This window comes from Acinonyx jubatus, chromosome B2, assembly GCF_027475565.1.
Source record: "Acinonyx jubatus isolate Ajub_Pintada_27869175 chromosome B2, VMU_Ajub_asm_v1.0, whole genome shotgun sequence".
Lineage (NCBI taxonomy): Eukaryota > Metazoa > Chordata > Mammalia > Carnivora > Felidae > Acinonyx > Acinonyx jubatus.
This window is the reverse complement of record NC_069385.1, coordinates 88780386-88807852: the sequence shown is the minus strand read 5'-3', so window position 1 is coordinate 88807852 and position 27467 is coordinate 88780386. Positions and strand designations below refer to the sequence as shown.

Here is a 27467-nt window from a genome sequence, read left to right as displayed (position 1 = left end):
AAAGTAAAAGGGTAAAATATACAAAAGCAGAAGTGAAAGAAGAGAAAAAACAACTGACACAACAGAAATATAAAAGATTATAAGATAGTACTATGAAAAATTATATGCTAACAAATTGAACAACCTAGAAGAAATGGATAAATTACTAGAAACACAACCTTCCAAAACTGAACCAGGAAGAAATACAAAATGTGAACATTCTGTCCAATAAGGTTGCATCAGTAATCAAAAACCTCACAACAAAGAAAAGTCCAAGAGCAGATGGCTTCACAAGTAAATTCTAACAAACACTTAGAGAGGAATTAAAACATATTTTCAAACTATTCCAAAACAACAATATAAGAAGTAAAACTTCCAAATTTATTCTATGAGGCCTGCATTCCTTGATACTCAAACTGGTTAATAACACTACAAAAAAAAAAAAAAGAGAGAAAGAGAGAAAAATGGGCCAATATCTCTCATGAACATAGATGTAAAAATCCTCAAAAAAATATTAGCAAACCAAATCCAACATTACATTAAAAATCATCAAGGCACCTGTGTGGTTCAGTCAGTTAAGCATCTGACTCCGGCTCAGGTCATGATCCTGTGGTTTGTGGATTCGAGCCCCACATTGGCCTCTGTGCTGAAAGCTCAGAGCCTTGAGCCTGCTTCAGAATCTGTGTCTCCCTCACTCTCTGCCCCTCCCCCACTAATGCTATGTCTCTCTCAAAAATAAACACTAAAAAATTTTTAAAAACTTCACCACAATAAAATGAGATTTGCTCTTAAGATGCCATACAAAGTGGTTCAATATTTGTAAATCAATCACAGTGATAGTTCACATCAATAAGAAAAAGCATAAAAGGCATATGATCATTTCATAAGGTGCAGAAAAATCTTTTGATAAAGGACATTCGTTCATGATAAAAAAAACCCTCAACAAAGTAGGTTTACAAGAAACATACCTCAACATAATGAAGGCCATATATGAAAAACCCACAGATAACATCATACTCAATGAGAAAAAACTGAGAGCTTTCCCTCTAAGATCAGGAACAGGACAAGGATGTCCACTCTCATGACTTTTATTCACCATAGTCCTGAAGTCCTAGTCACAGAAATCAGACATAAAAAATGAATAAAAAGCATCCAAATGGGTAAAAGAAGAATAAAATTTCACTATTTGCAAATAACATGATACTATTTGTAGAAAACACTTAAACATTGCAAGAAAAAGACAACTGCTAGAGCTGATCAAATGAACCCTGTAATGTTGCAGGTTACAAAAATCAGTCTACAGAAATCTGTTGCATTTCTACACACTATTAATAAAGCATCAGGAGAAATTAAGAAAATATCTCATTTGTAACTATACCAAAAATAATAAAATATCTAGGAATAAACTTAAGCAAGAAGGTGAAAGACTTGTATTCTAAAAACTATAAAGCACTAATAAAAAGAAACTGAAGATTACAAAAACAAATAGAAAGATATTCCATGCTTATGGACCGGAAGAACCAAATGTCCATACTACCCAAAGCAATCTACAGATTTAATGCAATTTCTATCAAAATACCAACAGCATTTTTCACACAATTAGAGTAAAAATCCTGACATTCAGGAGAGTTGAGTTAAGATGGCAGAGAGGCATGGAGACCTCGAGTTTGTCTAGTTCCTGAAACACAGCTAGATCAGCACCAAACAATTTTGAACACCTAGGGAACTGACCTGAGGATTAACACAACAATCTGCCATAACTTAAGCCACAGAACTCAGCAGGTACATGGTGCGGAGAGGTGAACTGGGGGAGAGAAAAGTCACAGTAGGCAGGGAGCTGTTTTTGCAGAGAGAAGACAGAGAAAGAGAAAGGGTGAGATTGCAGTGTAGCGGGATCATGAAAGAAAAGCACCCCTCCCCGACAAAGTAGCTAGAGAGAAAGAGAGAGAAAAAGTGAAAAAACTTTCAGGGGACAGAACAAGAAATCTGTTTCCTCAAACCACTGACTGGAAGAAAGGAGAGGGTTTCAATACCACCAAGATTCTATAAACAGTGGAGCGCACAGTCTGAAATTTCAGAGCCTAGTGACTGGCGGTGCTCTGGTGAGGAAGTAGGGTGAATCCCCAGAAGCAGACAGCAGGGTCTCAGGGGTCCATGTGACAAGGGGAGAAGTGGTTCCCCTTCTTGGAGTGCATTTGGTAGGGGTCATAGGCTTCCCCACAGGCAAAGGTCCCAGTGGACCCCAGAGAGCAGCTATATTTGCTGTTATTGGGACGAAGATGTCAGAGAGAGGTAAAACCTGGCTCTGCTTGTGTTGTGTGTTGTGGTTTGCCATAACCTCTGAACCTCTGCCACTATGTGATTGCATGAACATTTTCTGGGGCAAGCTGGCACCCAGCCATTGCTCTGTGAGACCCTTCCCCAGAGAGTCTGGGTTGTGAAACACAATCCATCTGAGATAAAACTCTGGAGGGAGGTGCTGCCTGGAAGGTGGACAGCTTGGACATGGACATGGTAGAGGTGGTGAGTGAATAGATGCCTGAGACAAAGGAGGAGTGCTTGATCGTGGGTCGGGGAGAGTGCAAGTTTCCTATGACAAAGACTCAGAAGCTAGGTGAAGTCATTTCCACCTCTCATGAGCACCACACTGATCCACCCCAGTAAGATAAGTAGTGTCACCTAGTGGAGAATGGAGCCATCACACCAAGCCCTGCCCAACTGCACCCAACAAGCACATCCCTTATAAGACCAACACAAGTCACCCCACCTGCTTAGTGTCCAAGCTATAGAAAGCTTCACAGTTTCAGTTCAAGGGGAAGCTGGATATAACTTCATTCAGGTTTCATTGTTTGCTGGTTCACTTATTAGTTCATCTTCTTCACTTCTGTTTTTGTTTAAATTGTTTTTTTTTTCTTTCTTTCTTTTCTCCCTCATTCTTGGATACAGAAAGAGAAAAATTTGTTTTTATGTTTTTACTTTATTTTTTATTTTTAAAATTTTTAATTCTACTTAATTTTATTTCATTATATTCTATTTTATTACATATATATTTTTTTAATTTTAAAATTTTTCTTACCTTTTTTTTCCCTTCCCCCCCTCCTTTTTCTCTGTCAAACTCCTTTCAACAAGCTGACCAAAACACACCTAGGATCTAGCTTCCTTTATTTGATTTTTTGTTTTGTTTTTAATTTTTTTAATTTTTATTCTTTACTTTATTATTTTTTCTGCCTACAAAATGAAAAATGAAGGAATTCACCCCAAAAGAGAAAACAGGAAGAAGTGAAAGCCTGGGGCTTAATCAACACAGACATAAGCAAGATGCCTGCACTAGCATTTAGAACCATGATAATAAGAATACTAACTGGGGTTGAAAAAAGGATCAAGGAAATAATATCTAGTCAGGATGAAATTAAAAATGCTATAACCTAAATGCAATGTTGAATGGATGCCATGACAGCAAGGATGGATGAAGCAGAAAAGCGAATCAGCAATTTAGAAGATAAAATTATGGAAAATAATGAAACAGAAAAAAAAAAGAGGAAAACAAAGGCAAAAGATCATGATACAAGACTTAGAGAACTAATTGACTTATAAAAAGGAATAGCATATGAATCATAGGAGTCCCAGAAGATGAAGAGAGAGAAAAAGGGAAGAAGGTTTATGTGAGCAAATTATAGTGGAAAACTTTCCTAATCTGGGGAAGCACACAGACTTTCAAATCCAAGAAGCATAGAGAACTCCCATTATATTCAACAAAACTCAATTACCAACAGGCATATCATAGTCAAATTCACAAAATATGCAGACAAGGAAAGAATTACAAAAGCTTCAAGGAAAAAAATCCTTAACCTATAAGGGAAGACAGACCAGGTTTGCAGCAGACCTATCCACAGAAAATTGGCAGGACAGAAAGGAATGGCAGGATATACTCAACATGCTAAACGGGAAACATATGCCACAAAGAATTCTTTATCTAGCAAGGCTGTCATTCTAAAAAGAAGGAGAGTTAAAGTTTCCCAGACAAACAAAGACTAAAGGAATTCCTGACCACTAAACCAGCACTACAAGTAATTTTAAGGGGGAATCCTTTGAGTTGAGAAAAGACAAAGCAAAACAAAAAGACCAAAAGCAACAAAGGCTACAAAGGACCCGAGAGCATTATCAGAAACAGCAATGCAACAGGCAACACAATGGCGTTAAATTCATATCTTTTAGTACTCACTCTAAATGTCAATGGACTAAATGCTCCAATCAAGAGACATAGGGTATTAGAATGGATAAGAAAACAAGACCCACCTATATGTTGCTTACAAGAGACTCATTTTAGACCTAAACACACCTGTACATTGAAAGTAAAGGGATGGAGAACAATCAGTCATGTTAATGGTCATCAAAAGAAAGTTGGTGTAGCCATACTTATATCACACAATCTATTTTTTAAAATAAATACTGTAACAAGAGGAGCACATGGATGGTTCAGTCAGTTGAGCATCAGACTTCAGCTCAGGTCATGATCTCATGGTTCATGAGTTCCAGCCCCACATTGGGCTCACTGCTTTCAGCCTGTCAGCACGGAGCCCACTTCAGATCCTCTCTCCCCCTCTCTCTGCCCCTCCCCTGCTTGTGCTCTCCCAAAAATAAATAAATATTTAAAAAAGAAAGAAAATACTGTAACAAGAGATGAAGAAGGGCATTATATCATAATTAAGGGGTCTATCTACCAAGATCTACAATTATAACTATAGATTATAACTATTGTTGTTAGATAACTAACAATTATAACTATTAGATTGATGAAAGATCTAAATGTAAGACAGGAAGCCATCCAAATCCTAGAGGATAAAACAGACAACAACCTCTTTGACCTCAGCCACAGCAACTTCTTACTTGACATGTCTCCGGAGACAAGGGAAGCAAAAGCAAAAATGAACTACTGGGACCTCATCAAGATAAAAAGTTTCTGCACAGTGAAAGAACAATCAGCAAAACTAAAAGGCAACTGACAGAATGGAAGAAGATATTTGCAAATGACATATCAGATAAAGGGTTAGTATCCAAAATCTATAACGAACTTATCAAACTCAACACCCAAAAAACAAATAATCTAGTGAAGAAATGGGCAGAAGACATAAATACACACTTTCCCCAAGAAGATACCCAGAACAGACACATGAAAATGCTCAACCTCACTCATCATCAGGGAAATACAAATCAAAACCGCAATGAGATACCACCTCACACCTGTCAGAATGACTAACATTAATAACTCAGGAAACGACAGATGTTGGCGAGGATATGAAGAAAGAGGATCTCTTTTGCACTGCTGGTGGGAATGCAAACTGGTGCAGCTATTCTGGAAAACCTATAGAGGTTCCTCAAAAAATTAAAAATTAAAAATTAAAATAGAACTACCCTACAACCCATCAGTTGCACTACTAGGTATTTATCCAAAGGATGCAGGAGTCCTGTTTTAAAGAAGCACATGTACCCCAATGTTTATAGCAGTGCTATTGGCAATAGCCAAACTATGGAAAGAGCCCAATGTCTACTGACTGATGAATGGAAAAATAAGTTGTAATATAGATATAAATATACATAATAAATATATATAGGTAAGTGTATTTATATATGTATATGTGTGTGTATATATACAGGAATATTACTCAGCCATCAAAAAGAATGAAATCTTGCCATTTGCAACAACATGGATGGAACTAGAATGTATTATACTAAGCTAAATAAGTCAGCTAGAGAAAGGTAAATACCACATGATTTCATTCATGTAGAATTTAAGATACAAAACAGATGAACATAAAGGAAGGGAGAAGGAAGCAAAAATAATATAAAAACAGAGAGGGAGGCAAACCATATGAGAACAGAGAACAAACCAAGAGTTGCTGGCTGGTGTTGGGTGGGGGGATGGGCTAAAGGGGTGAGCTGCATTAAGGAGGACACTTGTTTGGATGAGCACACTTATATGTAAGTGATGAATCGACAAATTTTATTCTGAAATTATTATTACACTATATGTTAACTAACTTGGATTTTAACAAAAGAAAAGAAAGAAAGAGGAAAAAGAAAAAACAAATAATCCTAATATTTGTATGGAATCACAAAAGACATCTGAATAGTCAAAGCAGTCTAGGAAAGGAAAAATGAAACTGGAGGTATCACAGTCCCAAATATCAAGATATACTATAAGCTGTAGCAATGAAAACAGTTATGGTACTGTCAGAAAAATAGACAGATCAATAGGACAGAATAGAGGCCAGAAATAAACTCACAATTATATGGTCAATTAATATTTGGAAAAGGGGGAAAGTATATGCAATGGGAAAGAGTCTCTTCAACAAATGGTTTTGGGAAAACTGAAAAAAAGAACAAAATTGGACCACTTTCTTAAACCATACACAAAAATAAACTCAAAATTGATTGAGGATCTAAATATGAGACCTGAAACCATAAAAATCCTAGAGGAGAGCACAGGCAGTAATTTCTCTGTTATTGACCAAAGAAACATTTTTCTAGATATGTCCCCTGAGGCAAGAGAAATAAAAGCAGAAATTAATTATTGAGGCTACAGCCAAATAAAAAGCTTCTGCACAGAAAAAAACAACAAAAAACAAAAAACCATCAACAAAACGAATAGACAACATACTCAATGGGAGAAGATACTTGCAAATGGGATATCTGATAGAGTTGGTATGCAAAATATATAACAAATTTATACAACTCAACACCCCCCCAAAAAACCAAATAATTCAATTTAAAAATGAGCAGAAGACATGAACAGATATTTCTCGAAAGAAACATACAAATGGCCAGCACACACATGAAAAAATGTTCAACATCAACCAACATCTGGGAAATGAAAATCAAAACACAATGAGATATCACCTCACATCTGTCAGAATGGCTAAAACCAAAAATACAGTAAACAACAGGTATTGGCAAGAATATGGAGAAAAAGGAACTCTTATGTACTGTTTGTGGAAATGCAAACTTGTACAGGCACTGTGAAAAACAGTAGGGAATTTCCTTAAATACTAAATAGAGAATTACTATATGATGTAGTAATCCACTACTGGGTATTTATCCAAAGAGTATGAAAACATTAGTTCACAAAGATATGTGCACCCCTATGTTTATTGAAGCATTATTTACAATAGCCAAATTATGGAAGCAAACAATATGTCTTTCTATAGGTGAATGGATAAAGAAATGGTATATATATATTCAATTGCCTCTTACTCAGCCATAAGAAAGAATATCCCAGACAAACAAAAGCCGATGGGTTTGTCACCACTAGACCTACCTTACAAAGTTGCTAAAGGGAATTCTTCAAGGTGAAATAAAAGGGCACTAGTTTCATGAAAATGTGAAAACATAAAATTCACTAGTAAAAGTAAATGTATGTTGAAAATAGATCCCTCTAATGATGTAATGGTAGTATCTAAACTCTAAACTCTTGGCTAAAGGTTAAAAGGTAAAAGTATTACAAATAATTATAGTTACATTAATTTCTTAATTGATGCATAATATAAAACTGTAAATGTGACATCAACACCAAAATGGAATAGGGTAAGTAAAACAGTAGAGATTTTGTATACAATTAAAATGAAATAATTATCTTAAAATAAACTACTAGAACTATAAGATGCTTTATGTAGTCCTCATTGTGACCACAAAGAAAAAGCTAATAGTAGATTTACAAGTAGAAAAAAGTCAACACACACCACTATAGAAAATTATCAAATCTCAAAGAAAGGCAGCAAAAGAGGAAAAAAGAAACTAAAAAACAACTAGAAAACAATTAACAAGAGAACAGTAGGAAGTCCTTATCTTTCAATAATGCTTTAAATTTAAATGCATTAAATTCTCCAAAAACAACAACAGCAACAACAGTGACTGGGGCATCTGAGTGGCTCAGTCAGTTGAGCATCTGGCTCTTGATTTCGGCTCAGGTCATGATCTCAGGGTCGTGGGACGGATCCCTGTGTGGGCTCCATGCTGAGTGTAGAGCCCACTTAGGATTCTCTATCTCCCTCTCCCCCTCTCCCCCACTCAAATGCTCTCTCTCTTTCTAAAGAAAAAAGATTAAGTGACTGAATGACATGTGAAAAATAAATAAAAAACATGATCCAACAGTATGCTGCCTACAAGAAACTTATTTTAGCTTTAAGAACACACAAACTGAAAGTGAAGAGATGGAAAAAGATATTCCATGCAAATGGAAACCAAAAGAGGGCAGCTGTAACTACTTATATCAAACTGAATAAACTTCGAGTTTAAAGCTCTAACAAGACACACATAAGGTCATTATACAATAAAGGGTTTAATTCACCAAGAGGATATAACAATTATAAATACATGTGTACCCTACACTGCAACACTTAAATATATTAAAGATCATTAACATTTTTGAAGGAAGAAATAGACAACAATGTAATCATAGTAGGGGACTTCAATACGCCATATTCAACAATTGATAGATAATCTAGACAGAAAATCAATTAGGAAACATTGGACTTGAATTATTCTTTTAAAAAAACTTTTTTACATTTATTTATTTTTGAGAGACAGAGTGAGACAGAGCATGAGTGGAGGAGGGTCAGAGAGAGGAGACACAGAATCTGAAGCAGGCTTCAGGCTCTGAGCAAGCGTTCAGCACAGAGCCCAATGCGGGGCTCGAACCCACGAACAGTAAAATTATGACCTGAGTCAAAGTCAGACACTTAACTGACAGAGTCACCCAGGAGCCCTTGACCTGAATTATTATTTAGAACAAATGGACTTAACAGACAAATACAGAATATCACATTCAACAACAGAAAAATACACATTTTTCTCAAGTGAACACAAAACATTCTCCAGGACAGACCATGTTAGGTCACAAAACAAATCTTAATAAATTTAAGAAGATTGAATTCATATCTTGCATCTTTTCCAACCACACTGATATAAAACTAGGCATTTCTATACCTAATGATGATGTGTCAGAATGAGAAATTAAGAAAACAATCTCCTTTACAATAGCATTAAAAACAATAAAATACTGACTAATAAATTTGACCAATGAGCTGCAAGACCTGTACACTGAAAATTATAAAACATTAAGGAAGACAATTGAAGAAGACATTAATAAATTGAAAGATAGCCCATATTCATGTATTGAAAGAATTAAAATTGTTAAAATGTCTGTACTACCTAAAAGGATCTACAAATTCAATGTAATTCCTATGAAAATTCCAAAGATACATTTTTACAGAAATAGAAAAGGGAATCCTAAAATTCACATGCAACCAAATAGTCAAAACAATCTTGAGAAAGGATAAAGCTGGAGGCATCACACTTCTTGACTTCAAACTATATTATAAAGCTATAGTAATCAAAGCATTATGGTACTAGTATAAAAACAGAATGATATAGTCAAATTTAGCAAATGTTAAATTTTGCAACCTATTTCAGATTATTTTACAAAGAAATAAAATTTAACAGATGCAGTTTTAAAACACTTTTACCACTATCCTTTCTTCTTTACTCCTTATCCAAGTTAACCCCTATCTTGAAACTTTTTTGTTTGTTTTCTTATGTGTTGTTTTTTCTTATTATTCTGTGATTACTATATGATTTTTAATTTTTTTAAAGTTTACATAAATGGTTTCATACAGTAGCATTAGTTTTCCCTTGATTTAAAAAACCATGCTAAAAATGTTATATACGTGATGACACAATTGTGTATAAATACTTAAATGGACTTATGCACATCAACAATGTGGATAATTTTAAATACAAATTTTATTGTGTTATGAGTATTTTCTTCCTCAAGCTATTAACATTTTTAAAAAATGCTATATTCCTTATGAAATTATATATATATATATATAATTGCATATTTACATGTAATCTGTAGGTGTCTTTAAGTCTAAAATGAGTCTTGTAGCAGCATATTAATGAGTCTTGCTTTTTTATCCATTCTGACACCCTATGTCTTTTGATTAAAGCATTTAGTCCATTTACATCCAAAGTCATTGTTGACAGATATGTATTTGTTGCCATTTTATTAGTTGTTGTTTCTGGAGATTTTCTCTGATCTTTTCTTGTCTCTGTCACTTTTGCTCTTTGCACTCAAAGAGTGCAAATAATTTCATATGCAAATAATGTGTATACTTTCATAAGAAGCATTCGTAAATCAATGACAATATATAAGCTGAGAGACTTATTCAACTATTAGTATTATGTAGGTGAGAGTGGGGTCTAAAACTTTTAGTCTCTACAAAGTGTTTAATATATAAGCCAAAGTTATTTAAACATGTATGCAATCTGTATGGACATATGTTAGATCATAATTCATTTGAAGGAAAAAATTAAAATAAAGCACATTAGTCTACTAGAGATATAAAAAATTACAAAGAAAGAAAATATCAGCATAAATATAAAGAAGCAAAGGATGAACATAGAATAAAATTTATGTTCAGGAAAAAAATGACACTGAAATACCTGACCTTTGTTAATAAGGCAGTAAAATTCTTTGAAATTGTCAGGCCATGAACAGAGATTGGAATAATAAAGTAAAATGTGCTTAATTATCATGGTATTTGTTAAAATGACATAGTGAGTCCTATGATAAAAACTCAGATGACTATTAGTAAAGTAAAACCTACAGCAATGACCAAGGACAGCTTCAAGAACTCAAGAAGTCCAGAAAGCAGCTATTAGAGCAGAGGTTATGTCCTGGATATCCTGGATATTTTTATTTGTTTCTTTGGAACCTCAATTTTGGTTCATATAGTTCCCACTGACTTTATATTTCATCAACAATCCCTCTCACCTAAACTTTCTTCTTTGTTCCTGAGTTTTGGCTTCCAAAACATTGCATATTTCTATGGCAAAAATTGATCAACCTTGTACTGCTGCTTCTCAGGATTGATATACAGGCTATGAAACATAATGCCTCATGCTTTAATTTTACTTGTAGATTTCAGGTAATTAAGTAGTTGTACACTGAAAGGGCATCGATACAATCATATCAAATAAAAATAGACTGTAAGGCTTTTCAGCATTGGAATAGGTGTTTGCTGCTAATATTTATGTGATGATAAAGAGAAAATAACCCTGGACTTAGATTCAAAAGATTTCAATTTGCTTTTGAGTGATTCTATTTGTGCATTGGATTAGACATATTAATATGGAATATTAGTCAAACTTTCTGCATTTCAGTTTAGGTACTTATTTAAAAAAAATTAATATTTACTTATTTTTGACAGAAAAAGAGAGAGAGTGGGGGAGAGACAGAGAGAGAGGGAGACACAGAATCTGAAGTAGGTTTCAGGCTCCAAGCTATAAGCACAGAGCCCAACATGTGGCTCCAACCAACGAACTACAAGATCATGACCTGAGCTGCAAAGTCAAATGCTTAACCTACTAAACCAGTCAGGCGCCCCTCAGTTTAGACATTTGTAACAGGGTTGGACAAACTTCTCTAAAGAATCAGATAGTAAATATTTTAGGTTTTCTGAGTTATACTTCTCTTTCAGGAACACTTAACTCTGCCCTTGTACTCCAAAGAAGCCATAAATAATACATAAATGACTGACATGGCTGTGATCCAATAAAATTTTATTTACACAAGCAAGTCGTTGGCCAGATTTAGCCCAGAGGCCATTGTTTGCCAAATCCAGACCTATGAAGCAGGCAGAAAAACGCCAGTCCTAGCTCTTTCACAGGTTTGATATAAGTGATCAAATACACCACAATGGACTCCTTTGTAAACTATAAATTGCTATTCTCTTGCATGATGTTATTATTGGTAATTTTTTATAAACTTAGAATTCATTCTGTGAGATACTTTTATGTTAAAATATAATATTATCTTTCAATACCACAGCAAATAATTTCATTCACATCCATGAACAATTTGATTATAAAATCTGCTCTATATTATTGAAATACAAAATCCTAGAATTTTAAACATATCTTTATGTGTAAAATTTTGATTCTTCATCTATGAAAAGTGTATGGCATAAACACACTGCTATATTTTATTTGATTAATGAACATATATGAAAATGTAGGATTAAATTATAAAGGCAAATAATATTGATGATACCAAATTAAAAGTATATAACATGACACACTTTTTTATGGTGCTACCTTAAAAAGATAGAATATTCGAAACTGGATTTCCATCAAGAGTCCTAAGAGATGATGTTATACATTTAAATAGATTTTAATTCATTCTAAATTATAATTGAAATACAAAGCACATGAGATGACCACATTAAAGAGTCGTTGTTGAGCAAGACGGAGCTTGATGGCAGTTTTGCTGTCTGCTTGGGAATGCTGAGCAGAGACAATAGCACTTCTGCTAGGAAATCTGGAAGAGCACATTTTATGGACATCTCTGAGGAGCAATTAAATTAACTGAATTCAATTAAAAATTGGCTTGATATCAAGAGGATATGAACTTAGCCAGGAGAATAGAGATATGTAATAATTTTTTTTAACCCTAGACTTTGAGGTAAGAGGTAGAGCATTGCACTGATTCTTTCAGATGCTATCTAGAATGAGATTTTGTTGTTACTATGATTGCAAATCATGTTAATAAGCAAGGATCTTTAGGGATTATTTCCAGGTCACTATTTCAAAGGCTACACTAAGGAACTGAGTATGAACCTAGTCAAAGTATTTAGTTAGAAATCTCTTAGACACCAGTGAAATTATTCTGATTACAATTTGTTTGACAGAAGCTGGATATGTCTTAAATTACCTATGTGATATGTTGAAAGCCACATATACTTTTGTAAATCAATCATTTTGATCTAGTTTATTATTATGATTTATGTATTTTTTCTGCTTTACTGCTCCCTGTATTAGCCTCATCAAAGAGCGTGCATGTGCGCGCGCGCGCGCGCGCACACACACACACACACACACACACACACACACACACAAAACCATAATCTATGAAGACTTTGCCAAGAAGATTGTCATTCTGTTATAAACATCTAAGTGAGTAGATTAAAAGGATTGCGGATTATCCATTTTTCTTAAATTGTTTAAACATTTTTTTATTTTATTTTTTGAGAGACAGAGAGAGACAGAACGTTAGCAGGGGAGGGGCAGAGAAAGAGGGAGACACAGAATCCAAAGCAGGCTCCAGGCTCTGAGCAGTCAGCAGAGCCAGATGCTGGGCTCAAACCCACAAACGCAAAATGGTGAACTGAGCTGCGGTTGGACGCTTAACTGACTGAGCCACCCATGTGCCCAGGATTATCTATTTTTCTAATGCAAATTTTACTACTAAATAATGGTTTGGACACCGAGGACTATCAAAGGAAGAGTATGTGTCTCTTCCTAGGCATTTTTATATTTACCTATTAAATACATGCTAATATTTGACTTTGATTTGTGGACTGAGTAGAAAGGCTTGCTTATAGTGTAGACAATAATAAACTATATGATTTAATAATATATATTAAATATTATTAAAATAATATAGATGATAAATTATTATAATTAATTTCTGGATATATTAAATATATATTATGTATAGAAAAATGGTGTTGAGTTACCACTAACAAAATATATTTTTCACTACAGTTTGCCATGTGCTGTTTACTGTGCTAAGCATTTTAGTTGCATTTTTTCACTTACCGCATCACAATGACTTTATGAAACAGGTATTATTACTATCTCCATATATTTGAGGAACTGGGGATAATAATCAGTACTTAACACTCCTTACTATTAACGAACAAGTCTATAAGGTGAACATTATTCTCCTCATTTTACTGATAAAAAAAATAGATTCAGAAGTTAAGAAACTCAAATAGGTGGTAGTATTACAAATTAAACCCAGTATTCTTATTTCAGAATTAGCTCCCTTAGCCAATACAATATGGAAAATATAATTATCAATATCAGTATCATAGTTAATAACAATTTAGCTATATAAGACTGAAATTATTTTTACAGCTGGTACTGGAACATTGCTTGGGAAGGAAATATCTTTTTTTGGAAAAACACATTGGTGAGCTGCTTTGAGGTAAGATTTGAATACATGGGTACGGGGAAGTGATTGCAAACAAGATAATTTTTCAGTCATTGTTTCTGGAAAGGAGGAAAAAAAAGATGGGAGAGGAAGATAGCTATATAATTAAAAGGATTTTTTTAATACAAATGTCTAATGTATAATGTCAGATTATGTATTGCGTAGTTTGTAATATAATGACTCCACAGATGTGAAATTAGGGTTTTAAAGCATTCTTATTAAGACTTGGGAGACAGAAAAGACTTCCAATAACATCAGAATGATCTATCTATCTATCTATCTACTCTACCTAATTTACTAAGCAGATTGCCTACATTGACTGGCTCATTTTCATTACTAGGGGGTGCATTCAAATATTTCCTTATCATATATATAGGTTTCGAATTTTTTTAAATCTTATCTGGTAACAGTATCTCTCATATAATTTTACAACTGAACAGGTTGAGAAAAGATGGAAATGAAATACCTGTGTTAAAAAGAAAGTAAATTAAAATACTAAAACTGTCAAATATAAGATGTAGGAATTTGATTAAAATTTAGATTTGTTAAATCTAAAATCTTGTTCCATTCCATATTCCAAAGGACATGAGGAGAATATACAAAGAATTAAAACTTCTTTTGATACATTATACCAGATCTGATACACTTTGCAGGTCTCAACATCAATTTTCTTTACATAATGGGCGAGAGAACCTGATTCTAAAAGTCTTATTGAATTTCAATGGAATTCTAAGATTTTGTGAACTCCATGGGTATTGATATGAGAATTTGATACCTTGGCTACACAGTGATTATTTCTGGAAGCTCAGAAGTGTAAGAAGAATTGCCTGACCATTTGTATAATGTTCTCTTCAAAAATTTCCATGAGTCCTTTTCTTATTTTGCATTAAAGTAATCGATAAACTTAACAATTTTTTAAAAAATAGAAATATTGGTTATTGTATCAGACTCTTAGACCTAATAATTGCTTGGAAAGAGTAATGTAATTTAGTAGCACATAATAAGGACCACAAAACACCACTTAATACCTTTTAAAAGTGTCAATAACTAATAACAGCCAGAATTTAATATTAAATTAATATTATTATTTATTTAATTTATTAAATATAAACTCCTATGAATTGTTTTCAATGATTATTTCAATCTGTTTTTTACTGTAAACACATGGCAGAAATTTAATTTTCCAATTACTACAGTTTTATTATGGAAGCATTCAATTATACTACCAAAGGCATATTCTTTGAGTGTTTTTCAGGAGGTTATGAGTAATTTGACATTAGCTAGAAATATTCATCTCAGAATAAAACTTTACATTCAAAGTTTCTTATAGCAAAGTTTTTAATCACATGGATTGAAAAACATAAAAATTAGTAACATATCTTGGATCCATTCTTGTGCAACCCTTGAAAATAAGATAATCATTAAATAATCAAAGATGAAAAATAAGTTTAAAGATTATAGTACCACTTTCTTAGATGCAGGAAAATTTAAACAGATATTTTGATAGTTTACTATTTCTTCCATTTTCACAGAAATAAGACTAAATTTAAGTTTAAAATGCCAACGTTGTTCCTGAAAACTTTGATTATATAAAAATTTTGATTATATAAAATTATTCAACATAATTAGGAATATTTCTGCATGTGCATTACGTCACTAATAAATACATGCTATAGTCACAAATAAAATTTACAAATTTAGGTATATTTACTGCTTAAAAACATAATTCATACCTTATCATGTCAGTAATTTTTTGAAATGAATTTACATATGTTTAGAATTTACTGATAATCAGACTCCAAAGATTATGACCTAAATGTTACTATCTCTAGAAAACTGTTTAATATAAATATTTTTCTATAGAAAGTTTTTTGTTTGTTTGTATTTTTTGGCTCTTCATGGAAGGAAAAAAATATATAACCAAATAAGCTTAAATAATTATATCTTAGCAGTTAAACCATAACATAGTGTAGGTAGGTATATTACCTCTTTTGAACTTTTCTCTGCAGACTGCTAGGAATATTTGATTGGTCAAAACTTTCCTTTGCCTTGACAGCAGGAAAGGCAAAACTGATTTGTACTCATCCTTATATCCCAAGTGCTTGGCTCATATTTATTACATAAATATGCTTGTAGAAGTGCCAAGAGTTACCATTCACCGAGGTCCTTCTCATTTTTTCCATCATATTTGGCACTTCTCATGTTACGCCTAATCTTCTGGACAATGATATAAAGTAAGTGGTATTGACTTAATAACTAATTTTTCAAAATATTAAGTCTGGGTGGCTCAGTCAGTTAAGCATCTGACTCTTGATTTTGGCTCAGGTCATGATCTCACTGTTCCTGGGTTTGAGCCCCACGTCGGGCTCCGTTCTGTCAGTGCAGAGCCTGCTTGGGTTTCTCTCTCTTTCTCTCTCTCTGCCCCTCCTCTGCTCATATACATACTCTCTCTCAAAGTAAATAAACTTGAAAATTTTTTTAAAAATAAAATACTGAGACTCAGATGTGAAGTGATTTGTCCGTGTCTACCCAGTCATTAGGAGGCCAAGTCAGAATTCAAACTTTAGTCTGTCTCAAAATCTATGCTGCAGCACTAACACATTTTGGTTATCTTTGTACTGTGGGCCATGATAACCTTTGAATTATTTACAATACTTCATATTTGCTGTTGGAACAAAGATACAACAAACATTCTTCTTAAATAGATGCATTAATAAATTTTACTGGTTCTATGAATAGCCCTCTTTTACTTCCACGAATTTCCTCCAAAATTTTAATTAATTAATTTCAAAGTGCACCCATCAAAACTGTCAGCAGTTAAAGATGTTCAATATCTCTAAGCCTAGATAAGACAGGTAACCAGCATTAGTTCACATTGTGTGAAAGTTGCCCACTCTCAGCAGCTATAATGCCAGTCCCAGTGCAGAAAGATAAATAATTATCAAGCAAGAGAAGATAATGCTATATATTTTGTGTTGATGCAATCTAATACAATAATAACATGTACTCTGGAGAATTAGATGAATAACTATGTCACTCAGGAATTAAGGTAAAAAATATCAAAATAAAAATCATTTTGGGAATGGTAAGCCTTGACCATAAAAACCTAGCTTCTTATCTCAGCTCTGCCATTGCCCAGCTAGGTAACATTGGATAATTCACTGTTGATGCCTGTGTCTCAGTATCCTTATTTGTATAATGAGGACCTTGAACTACACCATTCTCTTCTCTACACCAAGTGATCATAACAATCACTTGTGGTCATGGTTACAAATATAGCTTGGAAAGCCAAGAGAATCAGAATCATTGAGGAATGGTCTCAGGAGTGTGTGTTTCAATGAACATCACCGTTGCCAATGATGACAGGGCAAGTTTCAGAAACGTAGGAGTGAAGTGTTTCTAGTGTTGCTTACAGTTACGAAGATCCGTAATTCTATTTTATAATTCTGTGACAAAGTTTTATGTGGAAAATGTAGAGTAAATAAAGCAAATGATTTATCATTGCCAATATTTGTGCTTAATCTAGATTTTTTCCAGTTTATAAGTTACTTTCTTGAAGAAAATAAAATGTAGCTTCATTTATATTCTGTTGTTACTGGAGACTCTAAATGAGAACCCTGAGAAGAATGAAATTTTGAGTAAAAGAAAGTTGCATGTGTGAAGCATGAAATTCTTCATATGTTTAATGTCTTTGTTTATTCAGAAGGTAATCATTGTTCAGTAAGGATGCTTCATTTTTAGCTATGGGAAAACTGAATAAGCTGGTACGGATCTGCATTTTTATATATTAATGGTAGATTAACATTAAGTTTTTACTAGTTCTCATTCAGTTTGATTCAAAAGAGGCACAGAGGGAAAAGATTAATATAATCATGTTGAAGCCCCTCCTGCTTGCTATAAATAAACAATTTTCTCTTTCCTGTAAGGAAAATATGAAGATACATTGAGATAACTGATATCAAATTAGCAGTTTGTTTTTCTAAGTCACTCAATCATTTCTTTATAGTTGTAAGGATTACAATGTCACCTAAGTATTGTGACTACAATCTGGATAGCATCAACTCCAAAGCAATACAGGGATGCAGAGAAATTGTTTCAGATGTTGACACCGAAAGAGTCAATTAAGGTTGTTAGGAGGCTTTAAAAAAAAAGAATATTGTGAGAACTGTTTACCAATTTTTCCCTTAGTAGAGCAACTAAGATCATGGAAAGACTGTCGATATGAAAATGGCAAATTTGCCAGAGATTTAACCTCCATAGCAAAATTAAAAGATAACTTATTTTTTAAATGGCTTCTATATAAATTGGAACTGTCAAATTCTTCATGATATTAAAAATCAGGATATATAAAGATAGTTTATCAAATTTCTTTCCAAACAACTTTGAAGGTTTTTTTACAGATCATCTTATCTTTAAGGAAATATACTTTTAAATTATTTTTAAAAAATCACCCAAAATGGATAATCTACATAACTCCTGTTAATTAAGGCCAAAATTCTGAGAGACAGTCAGTTGCATCACTAGGAACCCTCAAATTTAGTTAAAATTTTGTAAGGACAAAGATTAAAAACAAAGATGCCCACATAAATAAAGATAAAACAAAAAGGTTTAAATATGTAATAATAACAGTAAGTGTGAAAAGAACTCTATGTTCATGGCACAGAGTGTTTAATGATAAAGAAGACAGAGGGAAAGCAACTTTATTCAATTCCTATTTTGATTTCATCTTCTACCAAAAAAAGAATGATCCTACACCTTGAAAGTATGGTCCAGTGATGTTTGAGAGAAATGATACTCAAGAATCCTATCAAGAAAATAGTAAAAGGAATCTTAGATTCTTTATGTCAAATGTCCTGGTCTAGAAAAATTGCATCAGAGTATATGTAAGGAAAGTATAAAAGTTCTTATGAGACCATTTCAATGATTTTTGGAAAATCTTGGAAAGGAAGTGGGCACAGGGAAGACGCAGTACTAGATGGTAGATATTGACTTTATTTTAAAAGGGAGATAGAACTTATTTCTAGAAATCATAGTTTAATGAATTCAATACTGATCCCTAGAAAAATTATTGAAGAAATCATTTAATAGGTGGTTTGTGAATATACAAAAAACAAAATGGTCATAAATAGAACCAGCTTGGATATACTAAGCTCTGCTAGGGACATTACAAGAGAAGAATGTTATAGACATAATACATATGCTTCTTATTCCAAAATATTTGGCATAATCTGGCATATTCCTGTTAAGGGAGGATTAGGATAGGCTGCTACTCTCTCTCTCTCTCTCTCTGTTGCTCTCTCTCACACACACAAATAAAAATTCAATTGTATGTATGTATAAATAAATAATAACTAACTAAATCCATCTAAGTACTGCGATTGACTGTCACTTCAGTATGAGCCAGCAGTATGCAGATTCACTAATAGATGCCCTTATCCAAATCCAGTCATTTTTCCTAAATCTAACCACTGATGAATTTTATTGATTTTGCCTCTAAATGTCTTTTGGATACTCTTTCTCCATTTCCACTAATGCCATAATTCTCCCTTACATAGCCTCCTAATTTGTTTCTTCACATCCATTCTGACTGTCGTCAAATAATTCCTCATACCGAAGTGAGAATGAACTGTTGAAAATGTAAGTCTGAGTGGGGCGCCTTGGTGTCTCAGCTGGTTAAGCATCAGCTCAGGTTGTGATCTCACAGTTTGTGGGCTGGAGACTCGCATCTGGCTCTCTGTTGTCAGTGCAGATCCCATTTTGGACCCTCTGTTGCCCTCTCTCTCTGCACCTCCTCCACTTGTGCTCTCTCTCAAAAATAAACATTTAAAAAACCACATAAATCTTAGTGACTTACTTCTTTGTGTGCACTCCTTTAATCAATACTGCTATTGAGATAAAGACTCACTGATTTTCATCCTAATCTTTACCAACAAATTCATCAATTGCCACTGACCCCTTCGTTCTTTTCATTCCGCTCAGCTTTTCTTTCTTTTTCTAGAAGGTGTGCTGCTTCCTCCTGCCTCAGTATCTTTGCGTTCTCTATTCCCCTTGCCTAGAATGATTGTTAATCTCTTATTGTCCTGAAGATCTCTGCTCATATGTCACTTCTTAGGTAAACGTTCTCTGCCCTCTCACAGCAAGTTTCCTATCTCGCTTCTCCCACCACATACCTTCCGCACCTCTCATAACATCATATCTTTATCCTCTGAGACATCTGACACATTTGCAGTTATAATTAAGTAGTGGCTAGCTGTTAATTTAGCTATTGCTACCAATAGAGGCAATCATCACAAGGGCGGGGATTATTCCTGTTATTACTCTCTCAAATGTCTTACAATGTGTCTTATATGGAGTATGTCCTTAGTAATTGTGTGTTAAATACATCAGTGATTAGTTCATTTCTGGGAGTTAAAAGCCTTTTGTTCTCATCCTTGTAACTACAGAGTTTGGCCAAGTAGATAGATATTCAATGAATGTTTATTCATTTGAAGTGAACAAATAGATTTTTTTTTTTGGTATGTACACTGGAAAGTTAAAGTATAGAATACTTTCAACAATTAAGGCAACAAAGGACTGTGACAAACTGAGGCAAACTCAGTGGAAAACAGATATAAAGATTGGAGATTCTGGAGACCATGTCACATGAGAAATGTCTGAAGGAAATAAGGTGTTTGGTCCAGAAAAGAGAGGATTCCAGCTGGGTTGTGATACAAATATATGTTACACAGCTATTAAAATACATATGACACAAGTGGGCATAATTAATACTAAAATGTGGAATTTATCATGTTGCAAATTTCAACCAACTCCTTCACTAAATATCTATTAAGCAGTTCCAATGTGCCTTGAACTATTTAGGCAAGAATATATAGTAATGAAGTTATAGACCAATGAGGAAAGCAAATAAAGAGTAATTAAAAATTAAAAATTAGCACGTACTATAAAACAGACAAATAATTATCTTGAAAGAGAATATAAGAGAAATGGCCATAGATTGGTGGTTTAAAAAAGAAAGCTTCCTTAGAGAATTTTCAAACTGTAATCTGAGGAATGAGAAAAGGACAGCCAATAAAAATTATCCCAATAGCAGGAGAAGGGAAGTCTATTCCTTGCATAGGTTGGTTGCAAGGAAGGAAAAAAATTGCTGTCTTTCAGACACAGAAAGAAGATTAATGTAGCTTGAGCATCATAAGTAAGCAGAAGGGTGATTCAGGATGAAAGGGAAAAAGGAATCAGATGATGTAGGACATTGCAAGCCATGATTAAGGGATTGGAGTTATTATATGTGCCATGAGTAATAACCAGGGTTTCAAAAAATGAAACAAAAACATTTTCAACATTTTTGAAAGGACACATTTTTTGCCTTGAGCAAAACTGATTGGAAGTAAATTAACAAAGAATATTTGATAGCAGGTTGGAGGTTATTACATTGGGCTAGGCAAAAACCACAGATTTTAGAAAAGAAAGACTGATGAAAAAGAAAAGAATGTTTGATTTGAGATATATATGTTTGAGGTGTGTTATCGGTTTAATTGTGCCACCCCCCCCCAATTCATATGTTGGCTCTTTACCTTTAGTATATAAGAATGTGATTGTCTGTGGAGTTAAAGTCTTTACAAATTTTTTTTTAATGTTTATTTATTTTTGAGACAGAGCATGAGCAGGGGAGGGTCAGAGCATGAGCAGGGGAAAGTCAGAGAGAGAGGGAGACACAGAATCTGAAATAGGATCCAGGCTCTGAGCTGTCAGCACAGAGACCGACATGGGGCTCGAACTCACAGACTGAAAGATCATGACCTCAGCCGAAGTCGGATGCTTAACCAACTGAGCCACCCAGGTGCCCCAGAGTTAAAGTCTTTAAAAAGGTAATTAAGTTAAAATGAGGTGTGGCCCCCAGTCCAATCTGACTGATGATGTCCTTATTAAAAAAATGGAGATTGGGACATACAGAGACACCAGAGGTAGAACAGGCATAGTGGGACCACCACGAGAAAAAATAGCAAGAGTGTGGCCATCTGCACAGACAGAATCAGTCATTCTGTCATGTTGATCTCAGGCGTGCAGTCTCCAGAACTGTGAGAAAATAAATGTCTGTTGTTTAAGCTGCCCAGGCTGTGATATTTTGTCATGGTGGCCCTAGCAAACGAATACAAAGTGGAACAGACAACACTTATGAAAGGATTGAATGTGGGAGTGATTAAAAAAAAATGAGGCAGCAAGCAAAATTCCCATGTTTGCAGTATAAATAACTGTGTGGATAATGGTGCTATTTCCTGTGATGGGAAGACTAAGGAAGAATACATTTCTCTGGAATAGTCAGTTTTGTTTTGATTACTTAAAATCTGAGATGACTATGAGACATTTTTAGTAGAGATATCAATTAGACAATTGACTACATAAGAATCTAGAGGATCAAAAGAGATTTCCTAGCTAAATAAGTATAAGTGTGTGTGCCTGTGTGTTTGTATGTAAGAATTCATGCACATATACATTCATTTTATTATTCATTTATATATTTATGTATTTATTTTTAATTTAACTCCAGTATAGCTAATATAGAGTTATATCATTTCAGGTGTACAATATAGTGATTCAACAATTCTATGCATTACTCAGTGCTTGTCATGATAAGTGTACTCTTTAATCCCCTTCAGTGAATACCCCTACCTATCTCCATCCTGGTAATTTGTTCTCCAGAGTTAAGAGTCTGTTTTTTTGGTTTGTCTTTTTTTTTCCTTTGTTCATTTGTATTGTTTCTTAAATTCCATACATGAGTGAAATTATATGGTATTTGTCTTCCTCTGACTTATTTTACTTAGCATTATACTCTCTAGCGCCATTCATGTCATTGCAAACGGCAAGATCTCATTCCTTTTTATGGCTGAATAATATTCCATTTCCAAAGAAGACATAACAGATGGCCAACAGACACATGAAAAGGGGCTCAACATTACTCATCAGGAAAATGAAAATCAAAACTACAATGAGATATATCACCAACTGTCAGATTGGATAAAATAAACACACACACACACACACACACACACACACACACGCACACACACACACACGAAACAACTAGTGTTGGCAAATATGTGGAGAAAACAAATCCTTCTGCACTGTTGGTAACAAAACCAACATCCACTGTGGAAAACACTATGGAGGATCTTCAAAAAATTAAAAATAGAATTACCATACGATCCAGTAAATACTACTGGGTATTTATCCAAAGAATATGAAAACACTAATTCAAAGAGATATATTCATCCTTATGTTTATTTTACTGCAGCATTATTTACAATTGCAAAATTATGGAAGCAACCCAAGTGTTCATGGATAGATGAATGAATAAAGATGTGATATATATATATATATATATATATATATATATATATATATATACACACCATATATACGTGGTGTATATATATATATATATATATACACCACGTATATATGGTGTGTATATATATATATATATATATATACACACCACATATATATATATTATATATAATGTGTGTATAACATACACATTATATATATAATGGAATATTACTTACTCATATATACATTCTTCTAGTAACATATGGTATTAGAGGATGTATTAGATCACCAAGGGAGAGATGGGAGAGAAATTAGGGAATTAGATCTAACATTTGTCTCTAAGTAACTGGCATTTCATATAGAAGAAAACCAGCAGGAGACTGGGAAGTCAGTGCTAGGAAGGTATGATAAAACAGAAATCAAGATGGAAAGAGTGGCTCTAAAAATGTAAGGCATAACAAGCAAAATAGTGCTAAAAGTTGGAGTAAAATGAAAAAAAAATTATCTATCAACTTGGTAACATAAAAGCCTTTAGTGACCTTGTTCAGAAACTTTTTAGTGGAACACTGAGGGTGGAAGCCAAATTAGAATGAGTTGAGAAATGAGAAGGAAATGAGGAAACAAAGTGAAGTGATAGGCTGCTTTTTTTTTTAAATTTTTTTTTCAACGTTTTTTATTTATTTTTGGGACAGAGAGAGACAGAGCATGAACGGGGGAGGGGCAGAGAGAGAGGGAGACACAGAATCCGAAACAGGCTCCAGGCTCCGAGCCATCAGCCCAGAGCCTGACGCGGGGCTCGAACTCACGGACCGCGAGATCGTGACCTGGCTGAAGTCGGACGCTTAACCGACTGCGCCACCCAGGTGCCGCGATAGGCTGCTTTTTGAAGATTAGTTATGAAGAGGAAATGACAAATAGGAAATGTTATTAAAATTGTTTTAGGATGGCCACAGTGCTTTAAAATACCTTTTAAATACCATATTGATAAAAATGATCCAGAAGAGAGGGAAAAATTTTCATTGTGCAAGAGAATCAATAGAAGTAAGACCTGAGATACTTATACATGGGGATGGCTTTTCAGATATGAGCAGTATCTCCTTAGAGGCCAGAAGAAAGGAGAAAATGGGAGAAGGCACAGGTTTAATAATTTATTATGTAAGATGAGGGAGTTCCCATATAATCATATCTGTTTTATCAATGAAGAATAAAGAAAGCTATCAGAATTGAAGAATTGGAGGAAAGCTTTAAATATCAAGTAAAAATTATAAAATATTCATAGGGTATAATAGGAGAGTGAGCTTATAACTGAAAGTTTTGAGTTACAGCCTGTGTGGTGAGACCATTTGAACCTGGTGATTATGAATGCATAGGGTGATTATGAATGCATCAGATTACCTAAGGGTGTGAATTTCTTCACCACTGTTCTGTTTCATGGGTGCTGGCTCAGAGACAGTATGTGTGGTAATTCAGCCATGAAAATGTGAAGAGAAAGCTGAAGGTTATAAGTAAATTATTTTAATAATGGGCATGGAATCCATGGGGGTATGCATTAGTTATCTATTGTTGTATAACAAATTATCCCTAAACTTAGCAATGGGAAATGTAAACATTTGGTATCATATAGTTCCTATGGATCAGGAAGCCAGGAGCAGCTTAGCTGAGTGGTTCTCATTCAAGGTGTCTCCAAAGCTACTCCCAAGGTATTGGCCAGGAGATCTCAGACTTGACTGGGGAAACTTCTACTTCTGAGTTCACTCACATAGCTATTGTCAGGTCTTGGAAGATGTGCTTCTAATCAAACTCCCATGGGTTTGGTTGTCTCTGTAAGGCTGTCTCACAGCAGGACAAGTGGCATATCTCAGAGTGAGTGCTATTTGGAGAGTGAAAGATGGAGGACAGTCATTTCATACCCTACACTTGGTGGTGACATCCTATCACTGCTGCCTACTTCCTGGAAGCAAGTTTCTAAATCTAGCTCACACTCAAGGGGAGATGGTTATACAAAGGCATGAATGTCGGGAAGTAGGGATCACTGGGGGACATGTGAGATGCTGCCTGTACAGGGTAAGAGGAGGGAAGAAAAGGTAGGAGAAGAAATTAGTTGGAATGGATTAAAGATCTGAATATTGTGGAAGACTTGGCTCCTTATGTTTATCAAGAAGGTGAGTTTACAAAAGTAAACGATTGTAAGTACAAAATCGAAACAATACTGGAAGTGGAACAGTCATTATTTATGATCCCTTTAGGTGAAGACTAAAGGAAAATGTGGCTGAGTGGGTATAAAAGAAAATACAGAAACGGAACTGAAAAGACAGTGTGACATATAAGCCATCTACATGCTGAAAACATGAGAAGACTGGAAATTGGATGGAGAGGGAAGCTTAGCCAGCAGCTAAAAGACTGTATGAATAAAAAGTAAAATTTGAAGTCATTTAAAAGACAGCAAGGAGGAAGAGGTGAGGCTGCCAAAGGGAAATTACATAACCTCTAAGGAAAAAAAAAAAGGTATTAAAGTGAGATTAGAAGTAAATATTTGAACCCAGCAATGGAGATCAAGGACACTGATCCCATCTACCCATAATCCCTAGTTAATCAGAGTGTGGAAGAAGCATACATGTAACTGGCTTCCTCTTGGCATGGTTGCAAGAGATGCCATGTCTTCACAAAAATAGTAGGTTTCAGTCAACAGAAGGTACAAAAAGAACATTCTGCATAAAGGTGTGTTGGAATAGAAGAGCAAGGAGATCTAGATGGCAAAGAGGGAGAATCTGGCAGAAAGAAAAAGAGTGGGTTAGAAGCGGTAAGGAACAGAGCTGGAGAGACACAAGAGTTCAGAAATAATAGGTAATCAACTGACCTTAATCTCTGGTGTTGATTAAGGTCAACAGATATGCTGGTACTCACAACTTTAGTTCTTGTCATCAGCTTTAGTAGGGTTGGAATGCAATCTGAGAAAAAAAAAATGATCACAGTGAGGGAAGAATAAGAATGTAATGGGTTGTCTTTCCACTGGCAGATGACAGCAAGGAAGGAAGGGCAAAGCTGGTAAAACTATAGAGATCTTAAAAATTATGGTAGAGTAGAGCATTTCCAATATTTGACTGGAACAATTTTAATTCTTCCTAGCCTAGGATTTTGTTGCATTTTTCTCTCATTGCTTCCATGTCTTGTGAGATACCTTGTTTAATTTAGAAAATATCAAGAAGAACCATAGAAAGTACTTGGTCATGCTCTTCCTTTCCTATGAGGAAAATGAAGTCCAGAGAGTGCACAGCTTCTTGTCTATAACTGTCTATATAACCAGTGTCAGCTTCAGGGGTAAAAATGAAGAATCTTTATTTATGGTTCATTTGAAATCCTAAAAATTAAAGATAATAGCATAAACATAGCAACTTTATACAAAAAAGTAGATAAAAATAATTGACAAGGAAAGAATTTGGGGTAAATTCCTATTTAACTGCAAACATGTATTTTGAGCTTTTAAAGTCCCTATTTTCCAAGATACTTCTATAACACACAAATGTGACATTATGTGGTACCTACCCATGGCATTTCTTGAATCACAAATGAAGCCTTTGGAATTGATGGTCAAAAACTTTTTAACAATGTGAGTGTTTTACATGTGTCATAGTAGAGGAAAAGAATGGTAAAAATGGAAACTTGATACAAATGAGTTCTTTGATAAAAAGTACTCTGGCTATGCCTGGCATGGGGCAAGTTTGGACTAACCAGCCCAGGATAACCATCAGTTCATGTATCCGTTTGCTCTACTATACCCTTCTACTTTTTAGTACTTTTGTTATGTATTTTCTATTTGGGGATGCCCAATTAGAAGGGGATGCCTTTTTTTTTTTTTTTAGATAGAAAACCGAGAAGAATCAGCTTAGTTCCTGAGAAACTTCATTATTTAATAAGAAGAAAGAAGAAGAGGAGGAAGAGGAGGAGGAGGAGAAAGAATGAGAAGTTCTTTCAGTTCATAGTAAATATGCTAATTTTAAGCATAAAGTAAGTACTTACCCATTTAATCATGTAATATTTTGATCATTTTATTAACACAAAATAAAGCATTAGTTGATTAGAGTAAATAATAAGGTAGTTAAGGTTCACA

At 34.3% G+C, this 27467-nt stretch overlaps 1 long non-coding RNA gene across 1 annotated transcript in view; it reads right to left on the bottom strand.

The window, feature by feature from the left end:
- Positions 1–1018: 1018 nt before the first annotated feature.
- The window catches only part of LOC113598813 (uncharacterized), a 29982-nt gene continuing 3533 nt past the window's right edge, over positions 1019–27467 (bottom strand). The window contains exon 3 of the long non-coding RNA XR_008298539.1: positions 1019–1090. This is a non-coding gene — a long non-coding RNA (uncharacterized LOC113598813). The remainder of the gene's footprint in view (positions 1091–27467) is intronic.